General features: G+C 42.3%; 1 protein-coding gene and 1 long non-coding RNA gene across 8 annotated transcripts in view; both read right to left on the reverse strand.

Moving 5' to 3' along the window:
- The window catches only part of RAB3B (RAB3B, member RAS oncogene family), a 50,788-nt gene that overhangs the window by 15,652 nt on the left and 22,865 nt on the right, over positions 1 to 12,271 (reverse strand). The window lies entirely within an intron of this gene.
- On the reverse strand, positions 6,695 to 8,043 carry LOC147651740 (uncharacterized). Its single transcript, XR_015273892.1, has 3 exons — positions 7,851 to 8,043; positions 7,488 to 7,571; positions 6,695 to 6,994 (listed from the first exon to the last, which is right to left on the reverse strand). It is a non-coding gene; the product is annotated as an uncharacterized LOC147651740 (long non-coding RNA).

The following is a 12,271-nucleotide window of genomic DNA, read 5'->3' on the forward strand; positions in this document are numbered from 1 at the left end:
ACTGCTTGCAATGGAGAGGCAGAAATTTTTAGGAAAGAGATTTTTAATGCATGCACAGTCTTCAAGAGCTCACCAGTCACCAGAGGCCTCAGTCATGCCCAACACACAGGGTTTTGAAGCTGTTCCCTCTAACTCAGTAGCTAAGTATCTCTCCAGGTAAGGCACTGCACTTACTTTTCAAAGTACTTTTGTAAAATAAGCATATGGACAAGCAGGAAAAGCTACTGTAGACTGACTAATTCACCATTAAAATATTTCTGGCGGCAGGGAAGCTCCTGCTCTTTTACCTTTTCTCAGCAACTCCACACCAAACAAGACAAAAAGTGAATCACTGAAAATGCAACAGGGTGCATTTGCTCAGCAGAATATAATTCCCACACCGAAATAAAGCCAAGATACTGTGATTGACACTACTGCTCATGACCTGCTAAGATGTTAAAAATGTTATTTCCATTTTCCCAGGTGCCTTGAGATTGTAGTGAAGATTAGCATCAGTTGCCCTTCCTGATCTGTCAGAGGGTAAGGAGGACTGGAACAGGACTGGCTTGCCTATGAACCCTATCTGCTCTTCTCATCTTTATGTAGGCTGAGTTTTTCTGTTAAAGTATTTAAAAGACAGTGTCTGCAAAGGTGAAATCACATCAAGAGATTCACACAAAGATTAAGTTCATTGTGCATTGTGTTTCTTAAATCTCATAGAATTAAAAAGTCTTATTTTTCATTACTTAGAACTAACATGAAGATCAGTCTCTATTGTTGATTCTTTCTGATCCAGCTACCTTGATAGACCAATAAAGAATTGGCAGAGATAAAAATCTGTAGCATCCACACCAAACGCCTACGTCAAATTCCATTTCTTTAGCTACAAATAAACAGCAAACAAAGTTCAAGAGGTATATGATGCATTTGAAAGCCCATCCACTGTGGGCAAGTGATAAAAACATCACTGATATGATAAAAAAACCAAATCAAAAACATCTAAGAGGCTGAGATCCCAGAGTAAGTAGCATTTTGGGCAGTGAATGCACTATTATTACAGAATTTGTTGCCAGTTTTGCTAGATCTTTTTAGTTTTCCCAAGTATATCCCTTAATTCTGTTAATCAGCCCCTGTAAGAACATCTGTACAACGCACAGATGTCTGAGCAGGTTTAGCCACTATAAGCATTATTAATTAGCTGCTGATAAGAAGCTGCTAAATTAATCACAGCAGAGCACTTCAGAAGCAGCACTCACTCCTGAGAATGAGCCAGCGTGGACATCCTTACTGCAGGTCCTGCAGGGCAAGGGATTGATTGCTGTGCTCCAGCCCAGGGCCATGGCAGGTCGGCACAGCTCCTGCTAACCCAGGAGGGGCACAGCAGCACCAAGGGACACCTCATCACCTTCTGAATCGGCTGCCAGAAGAACAAGCGCACAGCCCGTGAGGAGGGAGCCAAGTGATGCGCCCTAAAATCTGCCCGGATTCGGCAGCCTGGCTCTTTGATGTCGGAGGGAACAAGGACCGGGGAAGGGAATTAGCATCGCGGTGCCGTGGGGCTCCCTCCCCCGAACAGAGCAAATCCCCGCACCGAGAGCAGCCGAACAGGAGGCAGGCAGACATCCCGGAGCCGGTCCCGGCTGAGCGAGTGCCATGGTAACCAGCGAGGCTCGGCGCAGGGATGGGCATCGCGCCGGTACCCGGGGATGCTGCCCGGCCCTGGGCAGGACCTTCCTTAACTCATTTAACAAAGCAATTCTTGCCGTGTTTACCAAAATCAATGACTCCGAAAGACCTGTTGCAACCCCTAATTGTAAAGAAAACAACTTGGTACTCTGCTAGGAGCATCCCTCCGAGGGCTGGTTCTTATCAAGGGGAGATTTCATCTTATTTAGGAGTGGATTAAGGCTAAATCCGAGCCTCATGCTTCACAAGAATCCCCTAGAGACATTATGTCAAGAGGGTCAATTCCAAGACAAAGTGCTCAGAAATTCTGGGAAGCTGTCTATTATAAATTTGAGATTAAAATACCAAATTGAATTACAACCATGAGGCAAGAAAATGTGTTTTAATTTGAAGGGAAGTAGCAAGACAAAAATAAAATAATCAGGCTTAATTTATATAAACCACAACATGTCAATAAAAAGAAAATATGATATTCTTTAAAGGCCTTTAAAATCCCAATGTGTAATTTTTCAAGATTTGGTGGAAATTAAGAGTTGATGAGCAATTTTTCATTTTATTACCTCCCAAATCAGGAAAAAAGCCTGCTGTATTCAGGTGAGCATTAAACAAAAATATGAAGAAGGTTCTAGCATTCAATAAGGCAGAATGAAAGCTTAAAGACAGCAAAATCCAAGAGCAATCTGAACCACATAAACCAGAAGGTAAATAAAAAGGAAAAGAAAAAAGTGCGTATCTCACTTCAGTGGATTTTGAAATACATTTTCTAAATGCTAGAATTAGCAGAAACATAGATTCCTGTCTCTCATGTGTTTTTGTTTGACAGAAATGTGCACATACTTTGAAAAGCAATGTAATAAATAGGTTTGATATATTGGTGACATGTTTAAATTCACAAGAAATGTAAAAAAAAAAAAAAAATCAAATGAAATTTGAAGCTCTCCAAGTAAACCCACATCTCTGCTAAGAATATAAAGGAAGACTTTCAGCTAAAGAACAGCTATTTTGGAGTAGTCCTAAGCATCTTAAAATAGAAGCTTAGAATTGAAGTGCTTTGTCAGCCACAACAGTACATGCGTGATGATGCTCAGTAATAGCACAAGACAAAGAAAATAATCTTCTACCATTCACCATGATGTTTTCTATTATAACCACACAAATAAGACGTCAAAAGAGAAGTTTTGTTGTGCAGGCAGCTCCCAAGGCAGCCCAGGAAGCACCTCGGGACAGAAGTGGTTACAGCTGATGTGTTTCTAGGTGTGAGGTCCTTTTGAGCTCTGTTTTAAGTTCACACACCCTTGTGGGGATGCTCCTTTCTCTTTCCCATTTGGAAAGAGAGCCATGACCAAATACTTGTCGATACATGTGTGAGATGATTTGCTTTTTGGTATTTTTATTTTTAATGACCAATTCATCACCTCCCTGCTCCTGCTAAGCCCCAAACTGCCTTTGGCTAGTGGGCACAACAAGGGCCCGAGTGGCTCAAACCTCCCTGATGAAAAGCACTTCTTCATGTTCACCTTTTCAGAAAGACAGAGGAAAATGACAGCAGATTTCCCAGCTGAAGAAAACATGTTGTTGGCATTATGAAAAAGCAATATGCTGCTCCATGCCTCCAGGTTCACCTGTCCCCAGCCATGCACACCAGTGGGGCTTTGGTCAGGCTCCCAAGCACAGCCCTGTTGCTTTTACTTAAACACACTCAGTTCTGCTCAAATTTGGGGAGATGCCACTTGGGGATTGATATAAACTAAGTCCTGAAGAATTGTACGGTCCTGTCTGCATCCAGTGACCTCAGAAAAGAATCCTGCATATGCAGGTCCTGACTTCTCTCAAATAGGACTAAATGTCTAGATAAGAGGAACACAAGACATAGCATTTTCCATATGATCTGTTTCCCAAAACACAGACCAAGGAAAGGAGTCTGTAAAAAAACTCCGAACTGTCTTATTTGAAGCTAATAGAAATCCTAGGAGCAACAAAAACAGCATGAGATCATATTTGTACAGAACACTAAATGTGTGCAATGCTTTACAGATCAACAAAAATACGGGGGCATCAGCCTTCATTATATTCTACCAATTTTATATTAATATAGCTTCATAAAATAGGGAAACTGCAGCATTACCCAGCAAAGGTCTATCAGACCATTTGTAATTGAAGCAATCATAGTATCAGGCACAATACAAGCACAAGTTCATGCATTATACTGCTTCCTGAATCACCCAGGCCCTCTGCCAGCAGAAAATTGAAATCAGACTGGACCCCTGGCTCAGTTTAGCAAAGGGAGCTGAAATACACTCCATTCACTCGCACTTCTGGAAACACCTCCCAGTTTAGGAATGAATTAGTAGTGTTACACTGGGAAAAACACACACTGAAATATTTATCAAATGCAAGCAGCCTCCCTAGCAAGCAGTAACCTCTGGGCAGACTGTGCTCTGCTTTCATGTGCAGCTGAGTGATGTCTCTGGAGAAGTGCAACAAGTTGATGTTTGGAGCAACACACATTATTTACTGTAACAAAGATAAAAAAAAGGGCTCTTAGGACTTGATTTTTGTCCCACCCCAGCTCAAATCACTTCTCTGGACTGAAAGGGTGCAAAAGCAAACGTTGGAGCAAAGCATAAGTGAGCAGAATTAGATCTGCCAGTGAGCTAAAGACATTTTCACAAAGGGGACATGACTTCAGCAACAGCATAACTGCTTCAAAACATTATGAAATTACAATTAAATTAGTTGCACTTTCTGCCTGCTGCTACTTTGCCTTATTCTGACATCAAAGAATTATAACCCAACACAATTTTGGAGGCTTCAGAGCAGCAAGGGAAGCTTTGGTGTTGGCTGTCTGGAGCTTACCCTGGTGCTTTATCCCAAGATTCAGGCAGTGACAATATCTGCCTGTCCTGCAGGCAGTGATTCCTGGTCCTTCAGGGAACAGTTGCTGTTTCATTGCTATGCTCATATCACAAACACCACTGCCAGAACAACAGAGTTCAGAGAACGGAATATGTCCCCATTTAAAGCACCAATAATATTAATACAAAGAACTGAAAGGAAAAAACAAGTCTCTCTTCACATGGCACCAAGATCTACTTTATCTGTTTTCCCCAAGGGAAGTAATTTCCCTTGACCACAGCTTTTCTTTACATCTTCCAAGTCAGCTGAAAAGTTATGAATGCCACAATAATATCCAAAACTGTTTACATGTGTTCTTTTGCTAGTTCTTCATATGGAGCCTGGAGGGGAAGTGGAAGACTTCATCCCTGTCCTACCAGGACAAACTGAGAGGTCCCATAACTCTCAACCTCAGCCAGGCCTTTTTAGCAAACTGTGTGGTAACATCAGAGCTCATCTCTTGCCAACACCTCCAGCCAAGAGAAAGGAATCCTATAGTCTAATCCTCAACAAGGAGTCTTTGCAACAGTCAAACAGTTCTTTCTGCCAGCCTTCCTGATGCTTAGTGACTAAAAATTTCCTAGATTCTAGTTATCCTCATTAAATAAGGCAAAAGTAAATATGCAGCAAAGTTTCATCCATGCTATGTACTGTTCCTGGAGTCAAACAGTCAGGCAATAAGTACTAGATGATAAAGAATAAACACTCTGTTCTAATCTGATACTGTCCTTCCACATCACTAATGATACATCAAATCACCCTGCATTCATTAGGGCAGTTACATCAACAGGCAGCAAATGCTATAAAAAAACTCTTAGATAAGAACAGGCAACATGTTTTCCTCCTTTTAATTAGTGAGCAGGCGAGCTGCAATCTCCTGAAATGAGATGTAAACATAACCAACCTCCACTCATGCCCCCTCGGTAGAGGTGGCATTTTTGTGTGGAAAGAAGAAAAACAGCAGGTATTCAGGGTGCACCTGGCAAACAAAGACATTTATCTCTGTGCCCATGAAAGAAAATGGGAGGGATGAAACTGGAAATAGACTGGGACTTTTCTGGAGGAAATGGAATCTGTCACTTCAGGGAAGGAGACACCTCATAACATGTCAAACAAGGGACAAACTGAAATGAGTCAAAAGAACAGCAAAAAAGATGATGGGAAGGCTGGCTTACAAACCATTGGAAAGATGAGCTGTATTTGGGTGCATTAAGTACAAAAATCACCCCAGGATATTACAAGGCTTGTTTCAGAAAAAACAAAGCAAGCAGCTTCCTTGGGCAGGGGACAGGTCTCTTCATCTGTGACAGAGACCAGCAGGTCTTCAGGCAGTCTCTCCTTCAAGCTTGAATGACTCTAAATCTGCAATTCCCAAGGTACTTAGAAACTGCAGATGATAAAGTGATATTATCTTTTCACACTCAGTAAGGCCAAAGAAGTCCAGTTCATCTCACTAGGTCTGAGACTTGTACCCATTTCATTATATAAATTCTTAAGGACAGGGAAAACACCTCCATTAGTTATTTTGGTAGTCATAGACCTCTACATCTGCTGGTGGGTTGGGGTTTTTTTGGTTGTTGAGGTTCTTGTTTGGTTGGTTTTTACATCTTTGTTTCTTCTGTCCCTTCCAGGGGTTTGGCTAAAACCAGCAGCCACAGAGTAACAAAGAACTCTGGTAAAGCTTGAGACATTCAAAGACAAAGATGCACTTGATTCCTGCATCCAAGAGACTCAGGTCAGGATTTGATGCTGCGTGACATATGTTCCTAGCATACAACAGCATCCTCCTCTTGGAGCTTTTCCATTCTGTCAGCTTGTGACATAATCTGAATGCTGGACAATTTCATAGCATGGTAATGCAGATTTCAGTGCACAGACTGCACTGAGAATTACAAACAGTCACCACCTCAACATCCATGTGGTTACTAAAAAGCCATTTTGCAGACATACTCAGATTCTAGGAGGAATTGATGAAAATACAATTAATGAAATATTCCAATGAAAACAGAAACACAATCACAGGCTTCACATTGCGTCCCAATTAGACTCTGCTTAGGTCAAAATTCTCAGGTACTAACAGAATTGTTAAAACAAAGAAAATTAATAACTAAAGGAAAAAAATCAACTAGGTACAGTAGTAAAAATACTTTTAATTAGCATATTTGATTTGCTGAAGGGATCAAATAACATCAGAGAGTTCGCAAACGCAATGTTGCAATAAAAAGGAAAACAAGAAATTCAGAAAGAATGTGCTATATTAACTTGATAACTACCAGGGTAAACAGTTTTACAATCTTGTAAGGAAGATTAGGATCACAAGTTACCAGGATACCATTGTTCCTTCCAGCTTCGTGTTTTCAACACAAAATTGAATACTTTAACACAGACCTGTACTTTCCCTGCTGCAAACTCATTCATCCTGTTGTGTGGGAAGCTGCAATAAACCAGCACAGGACTTCTCAGAATTTCTTTGTTCACAGGAGTCACCAGCTTGTTATTCATAATTCATTATAGTTCCCACAATCTGAAAGTAAAATAATTTCTGGGCACATTTTTCCAGTGTAACTTCAGAGAGAGCATCTGATCTGGATTTTGCTCCCAGGTATGCTGCTGTAGGAGCTGAGGTTTTCTGGGTTTGTCTGAGTTCAACTGAGATTAGCAGCTGATCTTCCATTTCTTCACTTGCTCAACAGTGACAAACCATGCCAGTCACAGAGCAGGCTCCTGTCACTGCAGATGGACAGTGCTGGAGGGGCAGCTCAGAAAAGGAGGAGAGAAAGCTCATCGCAGGGTGTTAAAGCAGGGGAGGCAAAGGCACATGCCAAAGCCTTTTGGGAGTCCTGCTGAATCTCTGTGAGAACACTTCTCTCTTCATTGACCTTTGAGCAGCAAGGATTTTCCTCCCAATTACTTAAACACCTCCCTACCTCTATTTACTTCTGGATTACTTCTGGCCACTTCCAGTGCCATGGATCTACTTCTATCCCCAGCTGTCCAATTCCAAAGAAGACCTGAATTTTGGGGGCAAGTGAGAGACAGGCATCTATAGATAGACATGACAAAGTCATTCCAGAACTAGTTAGTGTTCTTCTCAAGGAGTGAAGAGTTGATGTATAAGAGAAACAAGGGGTGGGGGGAGAAATGCCAGGCTGGAGGTGGCTAGTCATTTATACTGAAATACAGATTTGAGATATTACATTGAAATATAGATTGTTTTGGCCACAAAGAATTAGGTTTCACAGGTTCATATATATAGTTCATTTGCCTTTAATGCACATCTGCTTACCCACCTGAATGAAGACAGGTGTTAACTGACAAGCTATACCTTCCAAATATCATATACAAACTGCCTCATGGATACATCAAGGCTGTCATCTGCTACATCCAGGAGGAGATACACCCTGCTGCTTGACAGGAGCAGATTAAATACCAGCAAACCTCTTCCTGATCTTAGCAACTGTGCTCACATCCCATGAATCACTCCTGCAAAACACACAGCAAAAGCAGAAAAGCCAGGTTGTGTCACGTACCTAAGGAGAGCACCCCACTTAGCAACAGAGCAACAAGTCATGTATCAGTGGGACTTTCTGCTTCTCAGAGGTGCCATCTCCTCCTCTCACACATCACAGTGCTAAAGGTGAGAGAACTCCTGAGTCCCAAAGCAGCCTCACTGGCAGTACTGCCAGCTGTGCTGCCAACAGTGCAAGAAGAACTGTGATCACCTTGGAGCTGCTCTGGGACAAAACAACTGCAGCGCTGACATTTGTGGGCTTATCTCACCTGTGAATTCCTTCTCCCTCAGCAATAGTTTTGTGCCCACGCAGAAGGTTTGACCCCACTGCAGAACCTTACAGCAGGGGGAAAAGAAGCATTAGCTCCCCTCCTCCAATTCAGGTTTAATACAGGAGGCTACTGTTTACTTAAATAAATGTTATTTATATGGCTCACCTTGCACACAGGCAGTGTGATTATTCAAGTCCTGTGTGAGAAACGTCACACAGAGACTTTACAGAGGCTGTAAAGCATCCCAGGTTTTTTTCCTCTCCTGCAGCAGCTGTGTCTATAGTGATTATTTGCATAAGTCACTCAGATCAGTTGCTATCAATTATTATGTGGTGGCTTATCATTTAATGTTCTTATATAAATAACATTTTATACCTCCTTGATGAAGTGGGTATTTTTGGCTGGGTGGAAATCACTCTGGGGCTTAGATATCAATCATGTCTGGAGAAGAGCAATGGAGCTGGGGAAGGAGCACAAGTGATGAGGAGCAGTTGAGGGAGCTGCGGGTGTTCAGCCTGGAGAGGAGAGTCAGGGAGGACCTTGTCACTCTCCACAACTCCCTGAAAGGAGGTTGTAGCCAGCTGGGGATCAGGCTCTGTTCCCTGGTAAAAACTGACAGAACAAGGGAAAATGGCTTCAAGTTGTGTCAGTTTTAAAGGAGGTTTAAATTGGATATCAGGAAAAATTTCTTCACTGAAGGGTGGTCAGGCACTGGCACAGGCTGTCCACAGAAGCAGTGGAGTCACCATCCTTGGGGCTATTAAAAAGACAAGTGGTGTGGCAGCTGGGGAAACAGGTTAGTGGTGGACTTGGCAGTGCTGGGTGAACAGCTGGACCCCATCTTAGAGGTTTGCTCCAACCTCACCAACTCTATGATTCTAAGTCTCCCCTAAGAAGAGCACCTGACTTCTTACAACCCAGCTTCATTTACTGACCACTTGGAAAGATCCTAACTTCAATCCATATTCACAAGGGTGGAACAACCAGCTCCACTGGTCTTAAGTTGTATATTTAGAGTGATGCATGTTTGTTCAGCATCTGCAGGATCCCAATCTACAGAAGCTGATAGGACTTTTTGAGAGCACGGGAGGAATAAATACAGCAAGGAAGGTGTTCCATTTCTTTTCAGAGAGCAACACTTCATACCCTGGCTGGTTTATACTCACACAAAACAACAGCAAGGCTTCCTACCTATAACTGAATGCTCACAAGTAAAAGTATTTAGCCTCAGGTTTGAGATGTTTCATCCAATAATCCACCTTCTCTGAAAATCCTCCACTTTTTCCTCCCTAAGCAACATGTACACAAACATCTAAACTGAACAGGCTCCAGTAAATTAAAAACTAACAAACCAATTTCAAAGACATTGGTCTGAGCTGGTCTAGACTCACACACCTCTAGTGAACAACTGAAACTTTTTAGATTCACCTCCTGATCCACAGAAGTTTTCCTAAAAAATGGCTTGAGGTTTTTTACAGATACCAGTATTGCCCATTTCCTGATGCAAAAACTACACCTGTCCTTGCTTGATATATTCAATTAATTCTAATTTGTACTGACAGAATAATGTGTTGTCAAGTTGCAATCAGAGTAATGTGTCTCCTCCTGCTCACCACAGAGTAACCACTGAGAAAAATTTCAAATCATTTTCTCCCCTACTTTTCATGCATAGGATACAAACATGTATCAGCTGTGCTAGAAACTGAAACAATCTTTTAGACATGCTGAATTGTTTCTCATTAGCATATCCTCATGTCAGTAATCAAAATCAATCAACTCAAATCAAATTAGTTCACCATGTGTTCAGTTAAAATGCATACCATATGCTGGCTGAAATGTATACCAAAGCAAGACTGTGAAGTTGCAGGAAGCTTCTTTCTGCAGCCCCATTTCACAGCAATATTAGGACAATTTCCATTCAAACACCAACATTTAACTATTTTCAACCAGCTTTGTGTAGCTCCAAAGGAGCACTTAACTGATTTGTTGAAACTAGTCACTAGTGATGCATCACAATACCTGCTGTCTCTGTGGGGTCCAATCATGGGTTAAAGGAAGAGCTCAGTCTCTGATCAAACAGAACCTCTGAGAAATCACAATTCACCAGGCATACCCAGAGGCTCAGCTGTGGTACCATTTGCAAGATTTATATGATGGTATTTTGAATCATCACTTACTCCACCTAGTTAAACATCTGGCTGCTGACAAATTGTCAAGGTATGCCGAGCTGGAATGCACCTGCTTACAATACCAACTACTTTTTAACATCATTGGTATTGCAGGAATGCTTAGGAGCCTTCATTTTGAAGCCACTGCTGAAAGGTTACCCAGGCTGGCTGAGCAGCACCTCCTCCATCCTCTGCTGAATTTCTCTGTGCAGGAGGGTCAGGAGCAAGCGAGCAGCAAGGGGATGCAGAAGCCACCACCCCTATCAGCACCAGGGCTGCCTCCTCCCCACTAGACCACCCACTCTGCATTCCAGGAGGCACTGGGTGGGCAGCCCCTCAGAGCCCTGTGTTTGGGTTCTATCCCAGTTTAGCTGCAGAACCACTATCAAGGGTAAGATACACACCCTCAGCGTGCTCTGCATCCTGAGGCACCAGGTGAGAGCTGAACCACCTCTCTTCAGTGCACACAGTCCTCAGCCTCCCCCCTACAACTGCTCACAAAACCAGCTGTGATGGACTGTCTGAAGCTGGCTGGGAGGTGGACATACAGCCTGTTTTTATATTAAATGCATTACAGTTATTTTAACAGCCCTGCTCTGTTCTGACTTCAAACAGCAGGAGACCTTTGCTTTCCTCTCCACTCTGCTTACTAGAAGCCTCAATTTGTACTTGATGAGATGACTTGTTTTTCTCTCAGCTGATCACTGTCATATGCCTAACCAAATGTGTCAAGCAAAGTATTAGAGGGGATTCATAAATGCTAAACCTCTAAGAGGCTTAGGAGTGAGAAACATAATCGAGTGTCACTGCTGGAGGCAGAAGAGTTGTTTAGGAATTCTGATAAGCATCAATTCAGCAGATATTAATTTTTATGCTGGTTAATCAGAAACAGGAAGCTTCAGGAAACAGAAATGCTTCTCTGTCTCTGTGCTCATTCACCATGGGGTAGAGGACTCACCAGGGGGTAAAGAAATCACCATGCCAGCTCAGATTAGCAGCTGAAGTGTTTCAGCATCCTGTCCTGAACAGTACAAGCTTCTGATCTAAACAGCAATCAGAAATTGGTGCTTCTGCAAATGGATACAAAATTGCAGAGAAGTATAATTATGTAAAACTTTACATAAGTAACATAACAGAGGAAACACTTTTCTAACTTAGAAGCCAAGCGCCAAAAAACCAGCTTGTGGTTTACCTTTGCAATACTAAAATACTCCTATGGCTGAAACACAAAAAGCTCTCTTCCTCCTCCATGCAGAAACAGGAAAATTCCCAGACCCTTTTTTATTCCCCACAGACTCTCAATTTAAAACTTTTTCTTAGCCCTATAGGTGTAATTTAAAGGACCTCATCCCTCACAGGTCTCTTCCTGCTGATGAAATTGTACTGTGACTTCCAGACGATCTCTTATAATTTTTGGTCAGAAGCCTTAGAATTCTACTGTCAGCACATACATCAGACATGTTATGTCCTATCTCAGTGGCTGATAGATTTTCAGCCACATTATTATGACAGTCATCACTGTCTACTTTTTCCTTTCAGTGGTGACCAAAAAGTTATGGCAGAAAAAGGACTACAAATTGATGGAGTTTGCACCCTCCCCTTCCAGAAGGAGCCTGTGACTGAAGCCTGAGTGGAGAAAGGCTCACTCTGGTATCCCCTGAGCTGGCAGCAACCCCTGGGGCTGCTCTTCTTTGTTATTTCTATTCACAGAACAGTGTGCACGCTCTCCAAGAGCCAGAACGCCTTCCCCTGCACTCTCC

This window comes from Cyanistes caeruleus, chromosome 9 (assembly GCF_971803275.1).
Source record: "Cyanistes caeruleus chromosome 9, bCyaCae1.hap1.1, whole genome shotgun sequence".
NCBI lineage: Eukaryota > Metazoa > Chordata > Aves > Passeriformes > Paridae > Cyanistes > Cyanistes caeruleus.